The sequence below is a fragment of the Anabrus simplex genome, chromosome 9 (assembly GCF_040414725.1).
Source record: "Anabrus simplex isolate iqAnaSimp1 chromosome 9, ASM4041472v1, whole genome shotgun sequence".
Taxonomy (NCBI): domain Eukaryota; kingdom Metazoa; phylum Arthropoda; class Insecta; order Orthoptera; family Tettigoniidae; genus Anabrus; species Anabrus simplex.
Genome location: NC_090273.1, coordinates 145,853,181 through 145,879,785, shown reverse-complemented (window position 1 = coordinate 145,879,785; position 26,605 = coordinate 145,853,181). Strand labels below are relative to the sequence as shown.

At 40.8% G+C, this 26,605-nt stretch overlaps 1 protein-coding gene across 1 annotated transcript in view; it reads left to right on the top strand.

Annotated features, from left to right (window-relative positions):
* Positions 1–371: 371 nt before the first annotated feature.
* The window catches only part of LOC136881035 (uncharacterized), a 156,177-nt gene continuing 129,943 nt past the window's right edge, over positions 372–26,605 (top strand). The window contains exon 1 of the mRNA XM_067153634.2: positions 372–485. The gene's annotated coding sequence lies outside the window, so the exon portion shown is untranslated. The remainder of the gene's footprint in view (positions 486–26,605) is intronic.

Genomic DNA, 26,605 nt, shown 5'->3' with positions numbered 1-26,605 from the left:
ACCGACAAGAGGCTGACGTGTCTGAACACTTTCAAATACCACCGGACTGAGCCTGGATCGAACCTGCTATGTTGGAGCCAGGAGGTCAGCGCCTCAACCGTCTGAGTCACTCAGCCCGGCAATAAAACTAGTAACATGATGATGATGATGATGATTATGATGATTGTGATGATGATGATGATGATGATGTTTGTTTAAAGGGGCCTAGCAGCTAGGTCATGAGCTCCTAATGGTATGAGGTACAACAAAATGACACGATAATTAAAACTTCAGAATGTATCCACTGTCTAGAATATAAAACGAATGACGATGAAAAAATGACCATAAATCCAAAACAATCAGTGGATTCAATTCACAACTGCTTATTTTCAGAGATGATGCTTGTTGTCCGAAGGGGTTCAAAATCCAGGTCACCGGCCCCTCGTAATAGTCATCACTGGTAAATCAGAACCATGGTGTTCCTCTTCTAGTGGTACTAATCACAGGTAATGTAGATCCATGGTATATCACACACAATGGCACCACTCACAGGTAACACAAACCCATGGTGTTTCGCATATAAGGGCACTACTCACAAGCAACGCAGACCCATGGTGTTCCTCACATAGTGGTACACCCGAGCACAGAAATGGTGGCCCGATATAAACAAAGCATTGTATTCCCCCCACCTCCTCGTTTAACGCATTGCTACACGGAGACAGCCCGCTACAAGGCTGTTGTGATTGAAATGGGCACTGTGGCTTCAGCACTACCCGTTCATTCCCTTCCCATTCTTTTCGGTACTGAAGTGGCCTTCAACACTACCCCTTCACTCACTCTCCTCCTTTCCAGTACTGGAGTGGGGCAGTGTTGATTGTTTACGTCGGGACACCATCTGTGCTTGCATGTACAAATCATAGGCCATGTAGACCCAAGTGTATCACACATTATGGTAACACCCACAGGCAACACAAACCCATGGTGTTTCGCATATAAGGGCACTACTCACAAGCAACGCAGACCCATGGTGATCCTCACATAGTGGTACTAATCACAGGTAATGTAGATCCATGGTATGTCACACACAATGGCACCACTCACAGGTAACACAAACCCATGGTGTTTCGCAAATCAGGGCACTACTCACAAGCAATGCAAACCCATGGTGTTCCTCACATAGTGGTACTAATCATAGGCAATGTAGACCCAAAGTGTATCACACATTATGGTAACACCCACAGGCAACACAAACCCGTGGTGGTCCACACATAATGGTACTACTCTCAGGCAACACAGATTCATGGTTTTCCTCACATAGTGGGCGACAGTCAAACTCGTGCTGTTTCTCATATATTGGTACTAATCACAGGCATAGGTAACGTTCAGGTGAACCTTTGATATATGGTGTACGATTGAAATGTCACTTTTCTGATGCCTTAGGAGTCTTTGTCACAGTGATTCCATCATCAAGGAAATGATTACGTAATAGTTTTAGCAAGTGAGGGACGTCGCAGAACATCCAGACTTTTCGATTACATTTGATTAAATTTAACGCTTCTTTCAAAACGCCCGGTCTGCATTTAAACTCTTTTTTCGACATTTGAAGAGTTGAACGGCAGGGTAAATGGTATTTGCTTATCCTCAAATAAGCGAACGCTTTGGGGAAAAGAGCTCTTAAAGTGAGTGCATTTTCAATATCTTCTGGGCTCCATCTGACACGTATTTTTTTTTCTTTTTACAGCAAACGCCATATTTGACCTGGTGTAAAACACTAGCCATTACTTCTTTACTTATAGTTTCAAATCTCATTTTGTAAGGCATAAGTCTCTTGGCAGATACCACGTGTTTCTTGGATTTAACGTTCCTCAGAGCAGCAATTTGTTGCTCCTGAATAGTGTTTTTCCGCCGCACAATCACTAATTATTTCTTTAGCTCCAAACTTTCCTGGTCTTTTATTAATCTAGCTGGATGAGGAGCGGGTTCTATGGTTGCCTGGTCTAGTTTCAGTTCCTTCGGAGATAAGGAGTCTACTGCAGTTACGGCCCTCACGTCAATGCGGTGCTCTCACTCCGTTATAACCTAAACAGAAAAGTAGTGTTGGTTTCTGAGCATGTTACTATTAATAAAAAGCATTTTAAGTTTGAAATTTATTTTTAAATTTAAAAAACATAAAGTAAAATCCAAGATTAAGGAAAGTTAATATGACTTACTGCAGTAGACTCAGTTTTATCTCCATGCCAATTCGGTATTTTCTGGGAAGGAACAGCGTCCGATTTCAATATCTTCCGTATTGGGAGGCCCAGTAGTTCATTTTTCAAGTCTTGTTCATACTCATCCGGAAGAAAATGTTCTCAACACATTCTTGCATTACTAATATTTATCTCGACCAATGACTTACACCAAGCTACCCATGTATTCTGGAGTTTCTCATTCTTTGGGAATCGATGGTAAACTATTGTAACCAATATTATTACACAGAGCCACGGCACAGTTAGTTCTATTTTTACTCATTTTACTTAAATACTTAGAACACTAAAGAAACCAATCGTCTGTTAAATGAGAAACGAAGTGTTTACACCGGTTAGTTAGATTCTAAAACACAGACCTCACTATTTATCACCCACAAACTCAGCACAACCAAGACTTGAATGCGAGTGGCGAGTTCAAAGCTCACTGTATATTCCGAGTGACGTCACGTTAGACTTGGCTCGTCGGCCAGCAAATGCGCGGGAAGCCGGAATACACAAGAACCATTTTTTATAGAGGAGTTAAGACTCCGCCTACTGCTGCCATTCAATAGGCAGAGTGCTCAACTACTTCAAGAAAGGAAAATGAAATGGGACCATAATTATATCGCTCAAATTCTACACCACAGACGCTATTATAGAGCGGAATGGACTGATGCAAACTATGTACTTCAACATGTAGTCACAAGGACTGCAGTCCATGGATTTATGTACGAATCAACGATTTCACGAAGAGAATGGCAACTGTGTGTGCTCACAGTATAGGAAAAGTGTGACCGATATCACATCGTAAAGAGTAAGGAAATTCATAAAAACATGTATATGGAGATAGGAACCGCTCCCTGATATCACTGTAAGAAAGTTTCTCACACCAATACTTGACAAACATGCAAGAAATATTACAGATGACACTGACTTCGCGAAGAATTTCATAACAAAGCCTCTAAGTTGGAAGGTGCTAAAATTATAATTAACACTATGCAGCAGAGTATTTAAAGGTATTTATTATTAAGACAGTTATTTACTCAAATATGAAGTGAAAGATTTTTGTTCTCACAAGTGTGTTATATGTATTATTAATTCAATTCAAATCTGATGAATGATGTACCCCGCAAATTTTATTTCTAATCATTTTCACCTAACCAGCTGTAATTATGAAAATTTTAAGTTCAACGACGGTTCGAGTCTCGTTGGTTGTAAGAAAGTTTTCACCATCAGACGTTCAGCCTTGAATGGACCCCTTGGTGCTATTCGACAGGAGTAGGGTATGTGTCGTACCGGGTTTCACCCTCTCCCTTCCTAGTATCACATATCACGTCATTGATTCCATCTTATTAACTTGTGGTTGGAATCAAGAAGTCGCTACGAAGATTCAACTCCCTTCATAGCTAAGCCCGTAAAGAAACAGAACAAGAGTTGGGCCGTGGGTTGAGTCAGTTCACTAGTCATGGTAATGAACTAACTGGCTTTGGTGGTGGTTGCTTTATAAGCTGCAAAACATTGACCTTTATTCGTCACAAAGACGAGGACAACTGTTGAAATTATCACTAAAAAAGAAAACGAAGGGGGATAGTGAAAGCCTAAAATCTCGAATACCTAATAACACAGAACTGGAAGAACACAAAATGCAATGACCTACAAGACCAGATGTTAGGTCCTTAAAATTATTAAACAGGGAGGAAAAAAAGCCCAGCCTGTCGTAAGAGGCGACTAAAAGGGGCGTAGGGAGTCTGAACGTGGGAGCGTGATTTGGCGAGCACGAGGTCCTTAGCTGAGTCCTGACATTGCTTCCACTAACTTGTATCAGGCTCCTCACTTTCATCTATCACATCTCATCTGTTTGGTCAACTCTTGTTCTTTTCGACCTCGACGTAATTAGGTTTGCGAGTCCTGGGGAGTCTTTCATTTTCACGCTCTTTCCTTTCTTCCCCTTCATTTTTCGAAGTGTCCGACCTCTGCCATATTCGCTCTGATTAGTGTTAATGGCGGATGGTTGCCAAGTTGTACTTCCTCTCAAAACAATAATCACCACCACTCATCGCAATACAATGCTATAACTTAGTAAAATTAAAAAAAAGCAGATATGCATTATACTCTAAAATAGGCAAACATAGGTAAAATTATCTTTGTTGGATACAATCCTCAGACCCCGAAATGAACTTTTATTAAATCGCTTGCAGTATTTGTAACACTAAACCACAGGCATTTTGCCGAACATCGACCTCTTGTCTACCTTTTGTTGCCACTTCTGTTGCCACTGATGACTTTGCTGCTGTCATTACAAAAGTTAACCCGTCAACGTAGTCATGAATTACCGTGAGAAGGTGGAAAATGAGAGAATTACGTTCTGTTGGCCTTCTTCCTACAAAAAGTGCGACCGCGTGTTCGAGTTCAAAGTTCTGCTATGTAAATACTAGAGATAGACATGATGGAGAACGTGAGTCACGTCACCCAGGTGGCTGTAAGAGATACAGTATCTGCAGATCGCCTGTCACATTCCTCGCTACCGTCGAGCAAAGTGTGACTTAACAACCATTAAAAAACAAAACAGAAAAGAATTGTGCTCGTTAGCAGCTGACGTCAGCATAACCTCCGGCTAGCAGCACCTTCCCAAGTGATAAGTGTGTGTGATAAGAGTGGACCAGCTCAGACGGTCAGCCTCTCACGACTTAAGGGGAGCTCATCACCTAATAGATCCGACCTCCCGTACCAACTCTTCTGATACCGATGGTATCGCGATTCTGAGGTCCATTGATTCTGACATTGCTCCGAAGACTCAGTCCTCTTCCTCCTTCTCCTTAATTTCTTTCTTTATCTCCTATTCATTTATTTATTTATTTGGTGAATTGCTTTACAAACATTATTAGGAAAACTCCGAAATAACAGTTACAGATTAATTTCTAAATTAATTATAAATTGTGCATCCACAGGAGTTAGCATTTAAAAAAATCCAGAAAACGTCTAGAGTAGGAAGCGATGTGTCATTTCTCAAAATATATTCGATGGTTTGTCTGGACTGATGACTTTCCTCACTTATACAACTGGTCATATATCTGCCATGATTTGTTCTGATTCTGTCCAGCGTGGACCAAGTTCTGCAAGGTAAATTCAGAGAATCGGGTTTAAACTACCTCTGAGAATACAACGCAGTTGCGGTGGAGAGCGATTAATGTAATCCAGGTAAATGTGGAAGTTAGCGACTGCCAGGTTCTTGTCTAGAACGGGGCCTGTTAATTTCGGCGTCTGTAATATCTTCATGGATAAGCAGGTTAGGGATGGTAGTTAGCTCCTCATGCTCCCTGACCGTCACCCAGGAGCTATTGCCCCCTGTAGCTGGGGGTGGAAGATTAACACCCACGGTGTCCCCTGCCTGTCGTAAGAGGCGACTAAAACGCTTTCCAGGGGTTCTTAAGTTGGGAGCGTGAGTTGGCGACCACGGCCCCAGGGCTGCCGACAATGGGGTTCGAACACACTATCTCCCGAACGCAAGCTCACAGCTGCTGCGCACCCCTAATCGCACGGCCAACTCGCCCGGTTTCAAAATATTTCTCCTCTAAGGAGTTTAGATCGAGGTTGATTCTGAAAATCACAATATTCATTTTTTACTATAACGTTTCACGTACGGACTTAAAATTTTACATGAAGGTTGGATTTCTATGTCCTAGATGTTAATAATAAGACATATTTTAAAAACATTCTACCCCTGCATTACTGTTCGATGTACTGTCCTGCACCATTTGCACTTCTTCTTCTTTCTGTGTTCGGGATATGGATGCAGTAAGAAGTAAAAATTTCGCAGATTGGTCGCATCTCGCCCTAGATGTTAAATATCATAGGGTTTTAAAACACTCCAATTGTACAGGGTTCAAATGAGTGTAAGATCCGACAATATTTATTTTACGAGTTGTTTAACGTCGCGCCGACACACACAGGTCTTATGGCGACGATGGGACAGGAAAGGGCTAGGAGTGGGAAGAAAGCGACGGTGGCCTTAATTATGGTACAGCCCCAGCATTTTCCTGGTGTAAAAATAGGAAACTGCGGAAAACCATCTTCAGGGCTGCCGGCAGTGGGGTTCGAACCCACTATCTCCCGGATGCAAATTCACAGCTGCGCGCCCCTAACCGCACGGCCAACTGACTCGGTGAACCAATACTTCTACATATCTCTAACTTGGTAAAATATGTGTTTATTTGTACCTAAATGTGAAACCTACACTTGGTAAAAACAGAATCAAAACTGAAGGAGATTCATAACTCACGTTCATATTTTTCGCAAGAATGAATTCGGATTTATTTACAGAAAGCGTGAAATCTGGAATCAGTACAAAATAAATTCATTTGTGAGACGTTATTAATGCCTACTTTAATAATGACTTACACCATTGTCATTCTCATCGGCTCAATTATGTATTAATTACTTCTGGTATTATTTCACCATTCAGTTCACTGCCAATATTCACTGTTGTCTTCTTTCTTTTCCGTATTTCTTCCATGGGAACACGAAAAACGTAATAACAGGGTCGCTATAACGTTCTGAATTATAGCAGTTAACGACACCACGAGTCGTTTAGCACGACGAGGACGTTCCATTAAGTGTTACAATATACAGACAAATAACAAATGAATATTTCCGTCTATCAACACCATAGTTATGCGTTAGTTAAACCAGCATGGGTTGCACACTACCTTACTGCTTCGGCATCATTAGCGCTAGTAGTCACTTGCACCTTTCCCATTTCAAGTTTCCTCCCACCTTTCTTTCATCCTGAAAGTTACTCTAGTCAGCACAGGCCCTCCTGAAACGTAACTTCGTACGTCTGGAAGGTCTTTCAGTTTCTGTTCACAAATCCGCGAACTGTAGCGGCCTCACGACGCAGCGGAGGTGGATCGACTGGGAGTCGAGTGATTTCACAGTTTCCCAAATGAGAGAGTTTCCCAATAGCAGAGTTAAGCACGACATGTGCGCTATTGAGTCGCATAGGGGCTCTCACCTGTAAGAATAGACTAAGGCAAGAGTTACTATGAGCTGGTCCCCAGTTACAAGTGCGATCCTGCATTGATGTTATTTGCAGTCTTTGTTGAGGGTGAGAACAAGTGTCCCTGGACAGCTCTTAGCTGAGTCGCCATTGCTTACCATTTTTGTGCTAGTATCCCCTCGTTTATCTTGCTGGTAAACTGTAGTTCTCTTCCAAACCCAGCGGTATTAGGTTTGCCATGTGCCTCTTCCTCTTTCTCCTATGTTCAGATTTATGAGGGGGTGTTTATAATTGCCACCAGCTGCGCCATGCACCTGGCGTCAAGTCCCAAGGATTTCATTCGAGCTGGTTGGTGACCATCCTCTCCTAACACTTTCGGAACAAATGTGTATGATTTTCCGAAGAATGAGAGGTACTAGCAAAAGAAAGAGAAGGATGTGGAAATCAAAGATTCCCGTCGTAAAGCTAATACCGTTAGGGGTCGGAAAGGAACAAGAGTTGACCAAGGAAAGACGGATAGGAAAGTTGAAAGTGAAAAGACTGGCAAAAGTACGTGGAAGCCATACCAGACTCAGCTATGATAGCCATTGTCGCCAGCCTACGCTTCCAAGTTGAGTGCACAAGAGGCACGGTGGATGTATTCTGTGGCTCCCATTCACAGGGAGAATTTCACCCCGAATTTAACATTATTTGAATATTTTAAGCTTATTATACCATAAGTTATGCTGTTCTTCAACCAACGCAGAGAGGACGAACTGCTGGTCGACGGGGAATTGGAAGTATGTCTTCAAAGTCCCGAGGTTAAATGCGAGGAGGAGACTGAGACGACAGTTGGGTAAGAGGTGGAAACCTTAACACAGGTGTAGTAGTTGTAGCAGGTGTGCCGCGATAGTATCTCTTCAACTAGTTAGCCCGTCACTCAATTGATAGACAGATACTCTGTCATTGACTGGACTGTACACTGCTGAGTCACGACTAGGTCTCTCCTTCCCCTTACCGCCTGTCTTGATCACTGCTCCTCCATCGATAAGGTTCAATGAGCCGTATTTTACTCGTTCTTTTATGATTTCTGATCATTTCTTATATTCTTGACATTTTGCGACAAACTGGAAACAAGAAGCTTTAAGTAAACTTGTAATATTCTGATGTAAAAAAGAGCGTGCTTGCAATTTTTCTTTCTTTGGTTAAGTGAGCAACACTTCGTCTAAATTGTGACAATTTAGCAATTGCATTTATTTCACGTGTTTCATTCAAATACGAAAATAGGCCTACATGTTCTAAGTAGATTTACGACAATATTCTCCGAAGCTTAACACCTCAAAATCATGTTCAGATTTGGAAATATTTAATGTTATGTCAAATTGCAAAATACGTTTTACCACATTTTTTTAGTTTTCAGGTAATGATCCTCATTTGTCAAACCATCCTGTGTTTTACGCCCTTAGGAATATCTCGCTACTTCTATGACGAACGCCGGATTTCTCCATATGCGTCCTGCTAGCTATCGGTAAATCTACCGACACGAACCTGACGTATTGAATAATAAAAAGCTTTCGTCCTCCAGTCTAGTGGGGCGAAGCGGACCACCTAGTGACCAGGTCATATGTGGGTAAAGGTTAAGGAGTCTGCGTGCTGGAACACCTTCAGACACCACCGGACTGAGCCTGGATGGAACTCATTATCTTTGGCTCTTCTACATGAACCACTCAACCTGGGAGTTCATAAGGTACAGAGAAGCCATCACCGTATATGCCATTAAGGCCTTGAAGCGGTGGAAAGAACAGCCTTACACTCTCCGTAATGTCGCCACTTGGTAGGGTAGAGTGGTTAGCTCTATGCCCGCGAGTAGCCAGCATGCCTCGGAGACGTATTCGACAGTAGTATGTGCAACTCACAGAGTTTGAGAAAGGGTCGATGGTGGAACTGCGAGAGATAGAATCGACGTTCCATCGAATTAGGTCGTCACATGGAATATTGCGACCGAACTGTCTGACGATGTTGGAAACACTGAGCACAGGTGGGAAGGCACGCGTCAGTAAGGTTCTGGGCGACCTAGAAAGACTATCAGACGAGAGGATTGTCTTGCCGTTAGACAGACGCGAACACAACTAACGGTGTTGCTGTCCACCATCCAACAACATGTGCCAGCATTGCTAGAGACTTCAGAGTCTATCAACACCATTTCGAAGCGCCTCGCAAAACAGGGCTTACATTTGTGATTTTCTTTACGGTGTCCGCCATTGACGCCCCAATATCGCCGTCGTACTTTGGAGTTTTGTCATGAGTGGGTGGTATGGATGGCTGAGGACTGGCGATGGGTCGTCTTTAGTGACGGATCAAGATTTTGTCTCAACACGGATGACCACCTTATCAGAGTACGGAGGTGCGCTGATGAACGCGCACTTCCACCCTTCGTTGTTGAACGGCATACTACCAGAGCTGGGTCAGTGATGATATGGAAAGGACTCTTTCATACTTCCAAGACTCCTCCGGTGATGTAGAAGAGAACTTTAAAGGCACAAGTGTACGTTCAGGATATTATGAAGCTCCATGTGGCTACAAAATGTGATGTTTCACACACTGCTCAGGTTTCCCAGGACGGCCTTCCTGCTGTTGACACACTCCCTTAGTCCGCTGGATCTGTAGCGACAGTTTCAGAAAATATGGGCCGATTATTAACAGGAGAACATATAACATCCCTACGACACCATGGCACGTCGAATCGACTCATGCATACAAGCTAGGAGCTCTGCAACAGGAAAAGTTACTTTTCTAATGTATACTTTTGCCCAAATAAACAGTTCATTTGTTTTAATATTGTAGTAAGTCATTTGCATCATCGTTCTGATTGTGCCGAGTTTCATTCCATTACCATATCATCTGGGTGCGTCATTTTCCGGCTTTCACGGAGAAAGGCCTTAGTTTTGTGTAGTCTGAGGATAGGTTATGGAAGATCTAAGCACTCTTTCCCTCTAATGAGGAAGGACCTGCCCCCCGCTCCCTCCCCCCCAAGTGTGTTCTTGTGGTGCTGACTTCACCGTGGACTACATCCTCACCGAATGCGCCGATCTCTCTGGCTTAAAACGGAGATTCGGCCTGCAGGAAACACTCGAACTCATACTAGCCGATGACATGACTACTGCTGATCTCGTCATTCGCTTTATGTGTGCGACTGGATTAATCAAAGATATGCAAATTTAAAGAGTTCTGTCACACATTGAATTTACGTTCTCTTTTGATGCTTTTGTGCTTTTTGGCCTAATTAAATTTGTTCTAATTTTAATTCAATTTCCTCCATTTAATAAATTGTTTTATTTTATTTTTGTTTCCATTGAATTTATTCGGAGAGGGTGAATACATAGTTGTACTTCCTCTTAGAACAAAATTCGCCGAGCTGAGTGGCTCAGACGGTTGAGGCGCTAACCTTCTGACCCTCACTTGGTAGGTTCGATCCTGATTCAGTCCGGTGGTATTTGAAGGTGCTCAAATACATCAGCCTCGTGTCGGTAGATTTGCTGGAACGTAAAATAACTCGCGCGGGACAAACTTCCGGCACCTCGGCGCCTCCGAAAACCGTAAAAGTAGTTAGTAGGACGTAAAGCAAAACAGCATTATTATTATTATTATTATTATTATTATTATTATTATTATTATTATTAAAACAAAATTCTCCACCATCAACAACTTTTTTATGGCAGCATGTGTAACCTCGGGGACTTTTTTAAGTAAGTATCTTATTGTTAGATCTTACGAACATTCAAATTTCCATGTATTCCCTAGAAATCAGCTTTTTATAATACAGTATATTGCATTTTGCTGTTATTTCATGGCCATGTCTCTGATATTGCTGCAATAGAGATATTCTGGGTGTTTAATTCCCGTTGAGAAGTGTACATGTACGCTGTGATTTTTTTATTTTTTATTTATTTGACTTTTGGCCCCATCAGCCACACAGCTAGCAAACCATTAAAAATGTACAAGTCAATACGTGCATGTTTGAGTGAAGATGATTTGAAGAGGGCTATGATGGCTGTTGCAGAAGGAATGTCTGTCAGGACAACATCAAAGAATTTGATATCCCCAGGCTACATTACGCAATCGTGTTGATTCTGGAGATGCTGTTAAGAAACTAGGACAGAAAGCTTGTTTGAATGACGCACAGGAAAAATAACTTTGCCAGAGGATTTTTGGTCTTACGGAAGTAGGTTATCCAGTTACAGCCAAAGTCCGTCCGTCGTCAACCTCCAACGCCGTAAAGCAGAATGAGAAGAATATCTCCACGCCGCAACTCAGGTAGAAATAACAGATAGGGATTAGATGAACACTGCAACCTTTATAAAATGATTGCGTCATTTTGCAAAGTAAAGGCCTTCAGGTAAATTGCTATTGATTTTCGATGGAACGTCATCGCATTTACATCCAGATATTTGCGATGCTGTTCATGAACATGACATTAGACTCTATTGCTTGCCCAGAAACACTACTCACCTATGGACAAATAAGTGTTCAAACCACTTGAATCACACTGGGATGACGAAATTCATCTCTACTGGTCTGGTCCAAAAATAGCAAAGCAGATGAAAATAAAGCAATCAGCAGGCGAGTGTTCGGCTAGATATTCAGTAAAGTGTGGCCGAAAGCAACGTCCTCAGCAAATGTTATCTCCGTGTTCCGTGCAACATGTATGTATCCATTTGATCCAAACATAATTTCTGAAAGTGCCTTCGCTCCATCTTATCCTACGCGGGAGCGTGTTCCACCAGAAAACTTACCAACTGAACCTCAGTCGGAAGAAAACTCCCGAAATCAAGACCCATCAGCTGCATCCAGCAAAAGGAAACGTCCTACTGACAAGTGAAAAGATTCCAGCTCAAGCGTGAGTGAAGAGTTTTCAGTTCACGACAGTTCGAATGATTTAGATTCCGATGATAATGATGATGATGAGGAGGAGAAAGAACTCTAATATTCTTTCCAAGATATTTTTGAAACGCCTGCATTTAAGAAAACTCACACTTAAAGCCTCAAGTTGTCACAAAGGCGTTCTTTGGTGACAAAATCCCAAAGCGCCATGCATTTACAAACTAGGCATAATTCTAGTGAATGAGATATTGAGATAAATCCTAAGAACATTAGTTCCAAGAAAAACGTTGACCATTTCTAGAAAAGAGAAAGGTCTAGAGAAAACTCAGCACGAGGGAGAACTTGGTACGGCTGCACCACTGATCTCTATTACATGGATCGCTGATGGCAGCCCTCTGCTGCAGGAAAAAGTACGCCAAGTTGAGCGCGCGGTCCGCCATGTTGGCGTACCCATCCTAGAGCTCTCCTTATGGGGAAGCAATTATAATATAGTCAGTTTTAAATCGCAATTAATGGCGCATTGGAATAATTAAAAATATAGAGACATATTCACTCAAAGCATAAGGACACTGGGATCATTGACACGTCATTCCGAGGTCAGTAAATCTCCGGGATAGCAATACAAAATTAGTGTATAATAACGGCCGAAAAATATGACTACTGCCTGAAAATGACGTGAAACTAGGGGTGTAACAATGAAAGGGTGGGTAAATGTGATCAAAACACCCTCGCCACTTGCAAGCCTATGACAATGAATAGAGTAAATTAAAGTAAATTAAGGTTGTGGTTTTATGACTTCCTTCCAGCGCATAAATGTTACCCTAAATAACTATTATAGACCCTCTTTAATTAAATTCAGCTAGCAAAGCAGTATTGATGGTCATCATCATAAATATGTAACACCCCTTAAATGAGCCCTAAATACCACAAATATTATAATGGGATAGCCTAAAACACCCACCACACTCTCCCTTCTCCCACCACTCCAGTGTCCGGAACCCATAACATTTACATCAGTAATAAAGGTCTAGAACTCCTTCAGACTTCATTTTCTAAGACTTCTAATATCACATCAATTATTTCATCAAAACCGTCAGATTAATGATGACATATAAGTAAAAATATAAGTAAATCCTTACTTGCAGTAAATGTTCAGGAAAATTGAAAACAGTTGGCTGTGCATCACTTCTAAGGCGTACAGTTTGTCCAGTTCTATCAAAACAGTCTTCCTCAGAGTGAACCGACCAGAGAACAGCTGTTTTAGAAGGCTCCCAATTCTTCCGCTTGATACTCCTAATCCATGATCTTAGAAGTTCGGATCTCGAGAAAGGAAATCTACAAAAACTAATTGACATTCTGCTCCCAGAATGTGCGAAATGAGATACAATAAACCTAAAACTCAAAACACTACCCTAGGAAGATTATTATATACAGTATAAAAGTCACCGTCCACCTCCGTGGTGTAGTGGTTAGTGTGATTAGCTGCCACCCCTGGAGACCCGGGTTCGTTTCCCGGCTCTGCAATGAAATTTGAAAAGTGGTACGAGGGCTGGAACGGGGTCCACTCAGCCTCGGGAGGTCAACTCGATAGAGGTGGGTTTGATTCCCACCTCAGCCATCGTGGAAGTGGTTTTCTGTGGTTTCCCACTTTTTCAGGAAAATACCGGGATGGTACCTAACTTAAGGCCACGGCCGCTTCCTTCCCTATTCCTTGTCTGTCCCTTTCAATGTTCCCATCTCCCCGCAAGGTCCCTGTTCGGCATAGCAAGTGAGACCGCCTGGCCGAGATACTGGTCATCCTCCCCAGTTGTATCTCTCGACCCAGAGTCTGAAGCTCCAGGACACTGCCCTTGAGGCGGTAGAGATGGGATCCCTCGCTGAGTCCGAGGGAAAAACCGACCCTGGAGGGTAAGCAGATTAAGAAGAAGAAGAAGAAGAAGAAGAAGAAGATAAAACGCACCGATGAAATGATTTCTCCTTCTGCTGATCGGTTCTGTTTGTACATCCATAAGCTGAATACTGCGGCATGCTAAGACCCCGTACTCTTCATTCAGATTTCACATAAACACATACACATTGAAATTGAATCTTGTAATTCACCGGCATACTACAAGGCAACGATCCTAGATTCGTAAAGTACACTACTATTTCCTTTGCAATAACTGCAGAGAACACCCGTGGAGCTACTGCACCATGCGCTCGCTGCCATCTTACTACGCCAATCGTCTTTTATTCGGCTTACTGCTACCCAAGCTACCAGCCATCCATGTAGAGAGATCAGAGGGCTGCACCTACCACCCATCAAGGAGAGTTGTCAGTCCAGGAATGGGGTGAAGCATAAATTATTAAGTTGGTTTTTCCACATCTATTGTGTAGACACAGTATCTGACAGAGTACCTATAAAACCTGAAAAAATATGTTGACGAAGAATGGGTGGGAATAGCAAGAAAGGACACAATTCCAAATTTCATGTGTCTCTCGAGTGATAATTGAACTATTGACCGGTGTAACAATTTGCTTTAAGTCGCATCGACACAGATAAGTCGTATGGGGACGATGACACAGGAAAGAGCTAGGAAGCAGCCGTGGCCTTAATTAAGGTACAGTCCCAGCATTTTCCTCGTGTGCAAACGGGAAACCACGAAAAACCATTTTCAGGTCTGCCGACAGAGGGGTTCGAACCCACTATCTCCCGAATTACCCTTCAACAAAATGGAACTTAACCAACTGGGATAAATATAAGAACACAATGGAGTCTGAATTTCATGTAATATTAAATTCAGGAACGCCAATTGAAAAATATGATACACTAGTGAAGGTGATCAATTTAACAGCTTCCGCGTCACTTACTCGAAAAGGCAATTTACTCCTCGGAAAAGACTTTCTGTTTATTGGTGGACACCTAAGTGTTCTTTAATGGTAGCTACGAGACGACATACTCTTAATAATTATAAGCCATTTTCAACACAGGACAATTTTGCAGCTTACAAGGCGAAGGATGTTGAAGTAAAGAAGATTCTAAAAAAAAACAAAAAAAAAAAAAAAGGAAAACATACTGCCATAAACTATCTAAAGACACTCCACTATCTAATGTTTGGTCAATGATTAGAAACTTTAAGAATAAAACAATTCCTCAGGAGTTGGATTGAAGATTTCGCTCACCACACTGCTCCCCAAAGAGTATCAGATACATTTCCCCAGTTAACTAAAGCTATAAATACACCACATCACGTTCTTTCAGAACCGTTTTCTCTGCAGGAATTGGATTCTGTATTAAGGTGTTATTCAAAGAGGATAAGATCATATCTACATAATGTTAAATCATTTGTCAATTCCAGTCAAAATTCTTGAACTGTTCTAGGAAATCTGGAGATGTTACACATATCCTCCAATTGAACCACATACATAATTGTCCCAATTTTAAAACCCGGAAAGGACCCAAATGAAGCAGCCTCTTACAAGCCAGTCGTGCTATCATCCTGTGTTTGTAAGACATTTGAATGACTATAATGGTGGTTTGAACACAATAATCTACTTCCAGCTTCTCTGTACGTCATCCGAAAATTCCGAAACAACTTAGATATATTGACGATGGGTATTGAACGAACATACAGAACACAAAAGTTACCTCACCGCCATATTTATAGATATTTCTAGAGCTTACGACAACGTGATTATACCTATACTCATCCTACTTGGTCTACCTGAAATCTGTCTGCGCGGAATTTGCAGATCACTGAGCTGTCGCATCATATAGGCTACATTCGCTGCCATGACAATAGTTTATACGGCCTTCGTGCAGTGCCAATGGGACTCGCTCAAGGTGCCATATGAGTCGAATTTTATATAACATTTACACAATGGACTTAGACACCATGTTTAATCCTACTATAAAAGTTATAAAACATGCTAACGATGCCTGTATATAAACTTATTCCCCCTGTTTTTGGGTAACCCGACTACGACTGAATGATGCAGCGAACACACTTGGCATCTTGGACTATAAAAACAGGACTCGCACTATCTTCAGATAAGTCCTCAGTAGTGATTTGCACACTATTATTACATCAACTATACTCCTCGGCCCTTATTCATTCCCGTTAAAATCGCATAAATATTTGAGGCTATTTTTGGAAAGCAAGTTTACATGGAATAACCACATTGAGCATGTCATGAAGAAGACCAGTCGCGTACCGAATGTTTTTCGGGCTATCACACGGACTTGGTGGGAAGCAGATCCATCCATACTGCTCATGATGTATAAAGCTTGAATACGACCAACTTTAGCCTATGGCAGTATCTTCGTCGCAAATGCATCGCAATTAACTTTTCAAAAGCTAGATGTAATACAATATCGAACGATTAGGTTATACATCGGTGGTATGACATCCTCACCAACGGGCGCTCTTCTGATCGAAGCAAATGAAATGCCTTTATTTATCAGACGATAATTATTGCCAAATATATTCCTACTTTGGCGAGCTACACTCAAGAATCTTTGTCTCTTGCGAATTCCAGCCCTCGTCAAAAGTCACAAGGAATTGAAAAATATCATACCCGTTGTGTTAAGCGATACCTCTATTTCAGGCTTCCGTTACCCATATGAAATATCTCTTCTCATCGACCTGCAGTATTCTACCTCCCAGAGTACTTACGCCACTGCAGTAAATGGAACAACAGCATAACGGCATTCATTCAGTCGATCTGGCCTAATTTTCTTCATATATGCATTATTATACGGATGGTTCAAAAACTATCACTGTCCTATTCACAATACTTCTGAAAAGCACTCAGTACCCCAGGAGACGTCCGTATTCGCGGCAGAACTGCTCGCTGTTCCTGCTGCAATCATCTTTGGAATTTCGCAGCATACACAAGGAATATTAATTCTTATAGATCCCCAAAGTGTTCTAGATCGACTATAACACCCATAATGGACCGTAAAATGAAATCACTACCTTTCTGACCTTTTACAAATGGCATCCAGAGCAAATATCATCGGTATTGACGTAAATTTCCTTTGGCCGAAAGGACACGCTTGCATAGAGAATAACGAAATAGTTGATCAACTAGCAAAGCAGAACATCTCACATTAGTTCGGTTCCATGGCTAAATGGTTAGCGTGCTGGCCTTTGGTTCAAGCGGCCCCGAGTTCGATTCCTGGCCGGGTCGGGGATTTTAACCTTAAATGGTTATTTACATTGGCCCGGGAACTGGGTATTTGTGTCGTCCTTAAACAGAAAATACAAGACAAACAAAGAGAGAATTAGAAAAATAAGAAAAATATATCAGTAAAAAGTCTAAAATATATATATGAAAAATATTTTTAATAAAAAATTTAAAACATGGAACCTACACATCACGCTATTCCATATACGTACTTCATACTATTAGTACACAGCAAATCTCACAATAACTGATCGAATAACTGAAACAACGCAGGAGATTAAAGGACGACACTACGCTGCACATCAGCCTTACCTACCAACACGACTCTGGCATGAAAAATTACGTCTTAGTAGGAGACACCTTACGTCCATCATACAGTACGCATCCGTCTCGGTCATGGCTGCTACCCAAATCATCTTCATTGAATTAGAGTGCATTCTCCTACGTGCGATAAGGACCAAGAAGAAAATGCCAATCTTAATCACATCATTTTCGGTTAAAGTAAATATCCACAAGCAAAAAGTGTGTTCTATGAAAAACTGGCCGTTATTCATGTCCTTTTTCCTACCAATTCAATATGTGTACTAAGAAGATCTGATAACAGCATTTACCTATCACTTGCCTAATTTTTACAGATGACTGATCTGAAGATTAAATGAGACATCGCGGATGGTTCTTTTTGCATGTGCTGTTAAGTGAATAACATGAGTAGCATTTCCTTTGTGTTGAGTTATTTCATCTGTTGCATGTATTTTAGATAGCCTATAGAATTATTTTATATATGGTATGTAATTTATGTATTTATACATATTGTTTCGCTGGCTGCATGGCTACTTGCAGAATGCCAAATCAAAAAAGTAGAATAGAAGTGTGTGTTGTGGGATATTGTGGTTGTTTTGCTGAAAGAGAAGCCTTGAAGATGAATGAGGTTGAGAACCCTAGATGTCACGCACACGTAAAATATTTCCCGCCATGTAATGATCGACCGGTGACAGTCAAGGCTACAGGGTCTAGACATGCGTGCTCGCTCCGACCTCGCCCCTTTACTCAAAGTCTGCTCACCTCGCCGTCTTCTTTTTGCTTCATTATTTGTTTACTTGCTTATTCGTTTGTCGTTTATTAACTTTTTATTCGCTTGTTTTTATTATTTGTTTGCCTGCTTACTCCTTTGTAGCGCCTTACTTTTTGCTAATTTCATGCTAACAGCCAACTTTTTTTACCAGCATCTATAGCCCTTAATACAAATGTGTAACAATGTTCTCTGGGATATATACTGAGCTGAATAGAAGGTAACAAGATTGCTGTTTGCATAAGGATCATTTTGGTTTCAGATTTTGGTTGTGAGCAACAAGAACCAATTTGTTTTACGAACTCTGTAAATTATATTATTTCAATGATGTTAATAATATTATTGTCTTTACGTCCCACTAACTAGATTTTGACGGTTTTCGGAGACGTCGAGGTGCCGAAATTTTGTTCCGCAGGATTTCCTTTACGTGTCAGTAAATCTACTGACTCGAGGCTGGCGTGTGTGAACACCTTCAGAGCAGTTGCCCCCCCCCCCACCCCCACCCACTTTGTGGAGAAAACATTATTCTTATTCAGTTTCAGCCGGATGAAACTAGGAATTATAGAAATTATTTTAAAAAAGCAGTTTGCACAAGCCCTATCTTCTTATAAACTAATCTTTTCCTTTATTTTCTTTAATTATTAACATCATTTTTAGCGGAAATACGCACACATTGTCGTTCGTTACGGCTAACCGATTTGTATAGCGCCACAGCAAGTAGTGGAGACTTTGCCTGTCCCGGGAGGAAGGGAAGCAGGGGTACATTTTTTGCCACGATCATGGACACTGACGCATGATTCACCCGCTTGCCGCGCGCATTCGTCAGTCTGGTAGTCCCTTTAGTGCCTGTTAGTCTGTTAGTGTGTCGTCGAATTAGTGCCTGTTAGTCTGTTAGTGTGTCGTCAAACACTAAATTATTTTCAATTGTATAATAACGCCACACTTCTATCTAATTGTAATACATGTGTGATGTTGTTCCATTGGTGAAAGTTTTTTGTATGGTATTGAATGAAAATCTCAAAAAACTATTATTACCGCAGTTAAGTTGGTAAACTGTCAACCTTTACCCTTCTGTTGAAATTCGCTCAGAGAGCATAAACACTTACCATTTTGTAGCCCCCCCCCCCCAGTTTTGATGTATACACTCCTCCCCCGTCTCATCGCCCGCTATATACCACAAACCCGGGTACTTTCTGATGTCATCGAGCTCGATAGCTGCGGCCAGTATCCAGCAATCGGGAGATAGTGGGTTCGAACCCCACTGTCGGCAGCCCTGAAGATGGTTTTCCGTGGTTTCCTATTTGCACACCAGGCGAATGCTGGGACTGTATCTCAATTAAGGCCATGGCCGCTTCCTTCTCACTCCTAGCCCTTTCCTATCCCATCGTCGCCGTAAGACCTATCTGTGCCGGTGCGATGTAGGCCTAAAGCAACTTGTAAGAAAACTTGCATTTTATGGAAGAAGAATGGTGCGTGTTGTAACGGTTAGGAGAAGGATCCCTGTTCTGTGATTCTGCCTGCCGGTGGCAGCGGTAGAATAACATCCACCGTATCCCCTGCCTTAGGGGCCCCAGGAAAGTAGCATATCTTGGCGACATTGGGGTCCTTACCTGAGTCCTGGCGTTGATTCTACCTATTTACGCTAGGCTCCTCACTTTCATCCTATCCGACCTCCCTTGGTTAACTCTTGTTCTTTTCAGACCCCAACGCTATTAGGTTTCCGAGGGCTAGGGAGTCTTTCATTTTCACGCCTTTCGTGGCCCTTGTCTTCCTTTGGCCGACAACTTCATTTTTCGAAGTGTCGGATCCCTTCCATTTTTGTCCCTCTGATTAGTGTTATATAAAGGATGGTTGCCTGGTTGTACTTCCTCTTAAAACAATAATCACCACCAGCATGTCCTTCACGGGTGTGCTGGTTGTGATGGATGCTGGTCTTCTAGCTCTTTTTCTCGTTGTGACAGGCCTTTGAGCGTTCGAATATCATACGAGACGTTCAGAATACAAGTGGACTAAGTCCAGATAAACTGTGTTTGTGACACTGGGAGTTAAAGATACATGGGAATAAAAAATTCAGCATATATTTTACAAATCTAAATTTGGTTTATTTGCAAGGAGAATATAGTAGGCTACTTCACTCGATCCACGTGAATTTCAGTAAAGTGAATGAACATTTGAAATTACAATAAATTTGAAATATAAATTATGGACTTGCTTCAGTTGTTTACGGAAAATTATTACAAAACATTGAGTTCACAATATAACATTTTCATTTCAAATTTGTATTTGGCAAAATGCATCTTAAAACTGCATCATTCCAATGTTTCCGTTTGCAGTTCTTATATTGATTACATTTCTTTACACATTCACACATAGAACAATCCATCATTGTCTTCAGCATCTAAGTCTTTTTGAGCAAACTGTGTTTGACAAGTGTTTGAAATGTAAGGAAGATGCTTAAAGGAAGTATGGTGGATGGGAGGAATAAAAGCCAGACGATCAAACATATTCTTCCTCGCGTCAGTAACTGCACGTCGCAGCATGTAGAGACAATCTTATTCTGGTAGCTGTACTGCTGATCTCTGCCAAATTAAGTTCATGAAACTGTATGTCACGATTGAGGCTGATCTTGTATTTTAGTTTAAATTCACATCCCTTTTCGTACCTCAACCTTAGCACTTGTAGCCAATTAATATCGTGACCATCAACAGCTTATATTCAGTTCACAAAGGCTTCTTCCAATTTCTTGGTGGATAAGAAGTCAGTATATCTCATGTGTACTGTTTCAACAAGGAATTTTCCTCTTGGATTCCTTCACTTTTTTTTATTTGCTAGTTGCTACTTGCCCAAAAGGTGACGTGAAGTTTAGAAAAGAGGCAGAGAAGCCAACATAACACCCATGGAAGGAACCCAGAAAGCAATAAACACGATATGGAACTATCAGAAAGTTGAGAGGATGAATAACAACAGCAAAGGAACTTAGGAACCTGAAAAGGCAGAGCGACGAAACAAAACGGGAAATCATGTCTATTAAAGAAGAGATAAAGAAGACAGACGAAAACCGGAAGGAGACGCGTGACGCCTTAGAGGCATAAGTAACGAACATTGACAACACCACACAAGAAAAATTAAACACGCTATCAAAAAACAATAGATGCCTAGAGGAGTGAGAAGATCAAAGGGAAAAACGTACGAGAAAGAACAATATCATAATTAAAGGAATGGAAGTAGCAACAGAGCATGACAACAAAAGAAAAGTAGATCAGAAAGCCAAAGGGATCGTGGGTAATGATAGATGAAGAAGTTGAAACAGAGAGAATAGCCTTTATAGGAAAATATAAAGATAACAGAGGAATCGTAAGAGTCACCTTCAAGAACCTCACAGACAAACTAAGAATAGTAAAATATAAGTCAATATTAAGAGGGCAAGACCTCTATATAGATGACGAAATGCTAAGACCGAGAGGGAGATTCAAGCAGCACTAAGAAAGAGAGCCAGAGAGGAGAAAAGAAAAGGCAACAATAACCTAAATGGTCACTGGATAAACTGGAAAGATTTAAATGCAAAAAACTTAATATAAACAACCAGGAGGTGAATTGTAATAAACAAACGTTATGAACTGTGAATAAGGAAGAACTAATACTCGCCACCTGGAATGTAAGTACTCTGAGAACGGAAGAAAAAGAAACGGAACTCCAGAATGCATTAATTGACCTAAAATTCGACGTACTAGGTCTCAGTGAGGTCAGAAAATACGGAGAATAAGTAATAGAAACGTCAGATGGGAATATATTCAGCTACATGGGCGAAACAAAAGTACAGAAAGGGGTAGGGTTCATAATAAAGAAGCAACTAAAACACTGCATACAAGAAATAAAAGGGATTTCGGAAAGAATAATTGTACTATCTCTGAAACTATATAGGAATACACTTGTTATAATCCAAGCCTATGCGCCTAAAGAAGCTGGCACGGAGGAAGAAATAGAAAATTTCTACGACCTTCTACAAGGCACACTAAGCCATTACAAAGCGGATAAAACCATTGTAATGGGATACTTTAACAGTAAAATAGATTTCAAAGAAAGTGATGAAGAGGAGCCGATAGGACCTTATGGTTACGGATCAAGGAACGAAAGAGGGGACAGACTCATACAGTCTGCGCAGGGGCAAAGTTTACACGTCATAAATACCTTTTTTCAAGAAAAACCCAAGTAGTAGATGGACATGGCTAGCTCCAAACGGGAAAACAAAAAATGAAATAGAATTCATACTGACAGACAACCTTGAGGGCATTAAGGATATCCAGGTGATCAATGGTCTGAAACTAGACACTGATCATAGAATGGTTCGCTTGAAAATGCTTATTCCGAAGAAAAGGCGCCCATACATCAAAACTCAAAGAGCCAACCCCGAAAGGATCAACCAAAGCCAGTACAAAAAGGAACTGATGAAGAACCTACAGGAACTAGATCAACAAGAGGAGTGGAACCCACAGAACCTATATAACAAACTAGGAAAGTGCATAACAGATGCTGCAAAAGAATCCTTAATGAGGGGGAAGCACGAAGGAAAGGAAAATAAACTGAAGGAGAGCACTAGAAGATTGGTTGAAGAGAGAGAGAAATTGAAACTGGAAGCAGAAATCTACCATCAGAAAAAGTTTGAATACACAGAGTTGAACAAACGTACAAAAAGAGACATTCGGAAGGACATCAGGGAGCACAAAAGAGATATGGTCAAGGAAGTTATGGAAAGATCGACTTCAATACGAGAGATTAGAAAAGAGATGGCAGACATTGGATATTATTTAAAGTTAAAATGCCATGATTGTTCCGTATTGAATAGAGAAATATACAATATTAAATAGAAGGGTATTTTTGCTATTTGCTTTACGTCGCACCAACACAGTTAGGTCTTATGGCGACGATGAGATGGGAAAGGCCTAGGTATGGAAAGGAAGCGGCCGTGGCCTTAATTATGGTACAGCCCCGACATTTGCCTGGTGTGAAAATGGGAAACCACGGAAAACCATCTTTAAGGCTGCCGACAGTGGGACTCGAACCCACTATCTCCCGATTACTGGTTACTAGCCGCACTTAAGCGACTGTAGGTAACGAGCTTGGTTTAAATAGAAGGAAGGATCCACCTTTCAATACGCCGTTAAGTTGAACCAAATAGAAGTAACCTGTTCATTTGGGACCGGTTTCAACAAATTTGAAGTGCCATCATCAGCCTATTAGCAAAGCAGTGCAATAATTAAGTCATAAAGATCTAAAAACAACTAACACAATGATCACAGGCAGAAAATTAACACGATTTCGTGCCGAAGCAATTCCAGTTGATGTTCATAACACACTGATCACAGTCAAGAGAGTAAAAAGAACACCACTATTTCGTGCCGAAACAAATCTAGTTGAAGTTCATAAGCAGGTCTAGTACAATCCTGTTATGCTGCATTCACATATGAAGGCGTATGAAGATGTTGTATTTGAGATCGATAACGAGTTAAAGGATTCGTTCTAATATGCAAACTTACAGGATAACTCGTTATGAAATTGAACTTGTGATATGCAGGTATGTATAGTTATTGCTAAGCAGGTCTTGTAGGCATTTGTTTCTCCGGCCGAAGAGTAAAAGGTGACGTAATTGAAGTCTTAGGAAAACAGTGCAGGACTTAATTTCAACACTTCGAAGTGGATATATATAAATTTGAAAATAATTTAAATCGTTAAAAAGAATAAAACCAAATAAAAATACATAAAAAATATATAAAATAGGAAGAAATTTTTAAAAGAAATTACAATGTGAGGCTCAACTCGAAACAGCTTGCCGTGGTGATTGATAAATGAATGGGAGATGATAAATAGAGAAAAGGGTGGGGAATAATGAGCGCTTAATAGAGGGTGGGTGGGAAAGGAAAATGGGGGGTATCTAAGGAGGATCATGGGGGTGTTTCGGAAGGGGGAAGTGGCATGAGAGGGTATTGTGTAAATTGTGAAAGATTGATCGCTTACTTGTTGATTTCAGGTTATTTAAAATGGAGATGAGAAAATCGAAAAGGGCATTGGGATTCTCAGAAATATCATTCAGGTTATGATTTGGATTGAAAAACTGGTCGAGGTGTATAAAACAGTTTTCAGTGATGTCTAGGAGAGGGCCTTTATTTAGAGTGCTGAGAATTTCAATATCCTGGTCTATTGTAGTGGAAATATGTTTTGTGCCCACTGCCGAAAATCTGTTGTATTTTATTGCATTAACGTGTTCAAAGTACCTATGTAAGAAGAGTTACAGTTGTTGCACTTAAAACGGTATACGCCTGATTTAGAAAAGACACTTGTTTTATTTAAGGAGTTGGAGTTATGTAATAATTCAAGGTTTCTCTTATTAGTTCGAGAAGAAATCACGGTACGGTGTTTTTTGAAGACATTAGCAATACTGTAGGCATTTATATTGAATGTGAATGTGGAGTAAGCAGCTGGTTTAGGATTATCCTTTAAGAGTGTTGTGTTAGAACGGTGTTTAAATTTTTTAATAATTTGTTCAATAAAATATCTATTATAACCATTAAATTTGGCAATGGGCCGGAAGATATTTTGTTCTTTATTTAAGTTTTCCTTTGATAGCGGAATTTTGAAGGCACGGTTAACCATACTGTTGTACGAGGCACGTTTATGTGTCTGTGGGTGAAAAGAGTCTTGTTTTATGGTATTAGCTGTATGTGTGGGTTTTCTATAAATCATATATGATAATGAGGAAGGTAATCTGCTTATTGTTATATCTAGAAAATTAATTGATTTGTTTGATTCTGTTTCAAGAGTGAATTTAATATGCGGATCAATTTTATTGAGGCTATTAAGAGTAAATGCTGCATTCATAACTCTATCATCTAGGATCACAAATGTGTATTTACATATCTGGCCCAAAATAATACGTGTTTAAAGTCGTCGTTGTTATCAATGAAATTGTGATCTCAAAAGTCTAGGTATATTTTTGCCAGGATCCCTGAGACTGGAGAACCCGTAGCCAAACCATCTTGTTGATAAATTATATTGTCAAAGATGAAGAAGCTGTTATTAACTACTAATTTTAAGATGGTCATAAAACCATTAATTTCAAGTTTGCTTAAACAACTATATGGGTTCTGTCAAATAATTTTTGTTTCATGTAACCAGAATTGCTTTAGCAACTTTAAAGTTAATATCTTAATAACACTTTCTTTCTAGACGTAATTTATTTATCCATTTCCGTATAGAATTTCCATTGATATTTGAATTTAGCGCGAATTTCCAGGTCACGCCACTAGGAGCTCCACTTGCGAATTGTCTCTGATTTTAAGTGTCGTGTATTGTCTGTACTGTATTAGGTTATAACTACTCTTTCCTTCTTACCAGTTTCGCTGTGAAAGTAAAGACAATATTTGCTCAGGATAATTGTGTAAGTTTCATTATTTGAACCCAGCATTTCCGCATGATATATTTTTTCAGTCCTGGAAGAGAAGGAAGTTTAGATAAATCGCATGATCAGTAAAATTAAAGAAAAGGAACGCATTAAAAATAACACAAGGAGGAAGTTCATGGGGGAAATAGTACTCGCTGGTCAAACATCCCTCAGGTATTCCTCCCCACCACCAACTAATGTAGGTGGGGGCGGTAGAACAGCACTCACGGTATTCCCTGCCTTTGGTAAGAGACGACTAAAAGAGGTCCCAGAGGTTCTTAACTTGGGAGCGTAGTTTGGCGACCACGGTCTCCTTAGCTGAGTCCTGGCAATGCTTCCAGTTATTTGTGCCACGCCCCTCACTTCCATCTATCCTATCCGATCTCCGTCGGTTAACTCTTGTTCTTTTCCGACGCCAACGGTATTAGAGCATTCGAGGCGTAAGTCTTAATTTTCACGCCCTTCGTGGCCCTTGCCTTTCTTTGGACGATACCTTCATTTTTCGAAGTGTTGGACTTCTCTCATTTCCCCTGTGATTAGTGTTAGTTGTACTTCCTCTTAAAACACATGTACACATGTCGTTCGCCCACTCGTGTGATCGGAAGTGCTTGACCCTGAACCCGTACTATAACCTAAGCCAATATTTTTACGTTACAAGCCATTTAAAAACCATTTATCTCTAAGTTTAGCGAAGAGACCGACAAGGTCTTGCCCGTGGCGGAGCGGTCCAAGGTTCCTCGACCATGACCAATGAGTAGCCTTTCTCCGCATTCCTCATCCACGTTTACTAACGTCGTCAGTTTCACATTTCCGAGGACAAAGTGTAATTACCTGCTTGACTGAACTTGTAACAAGAAGCCCGACTTATT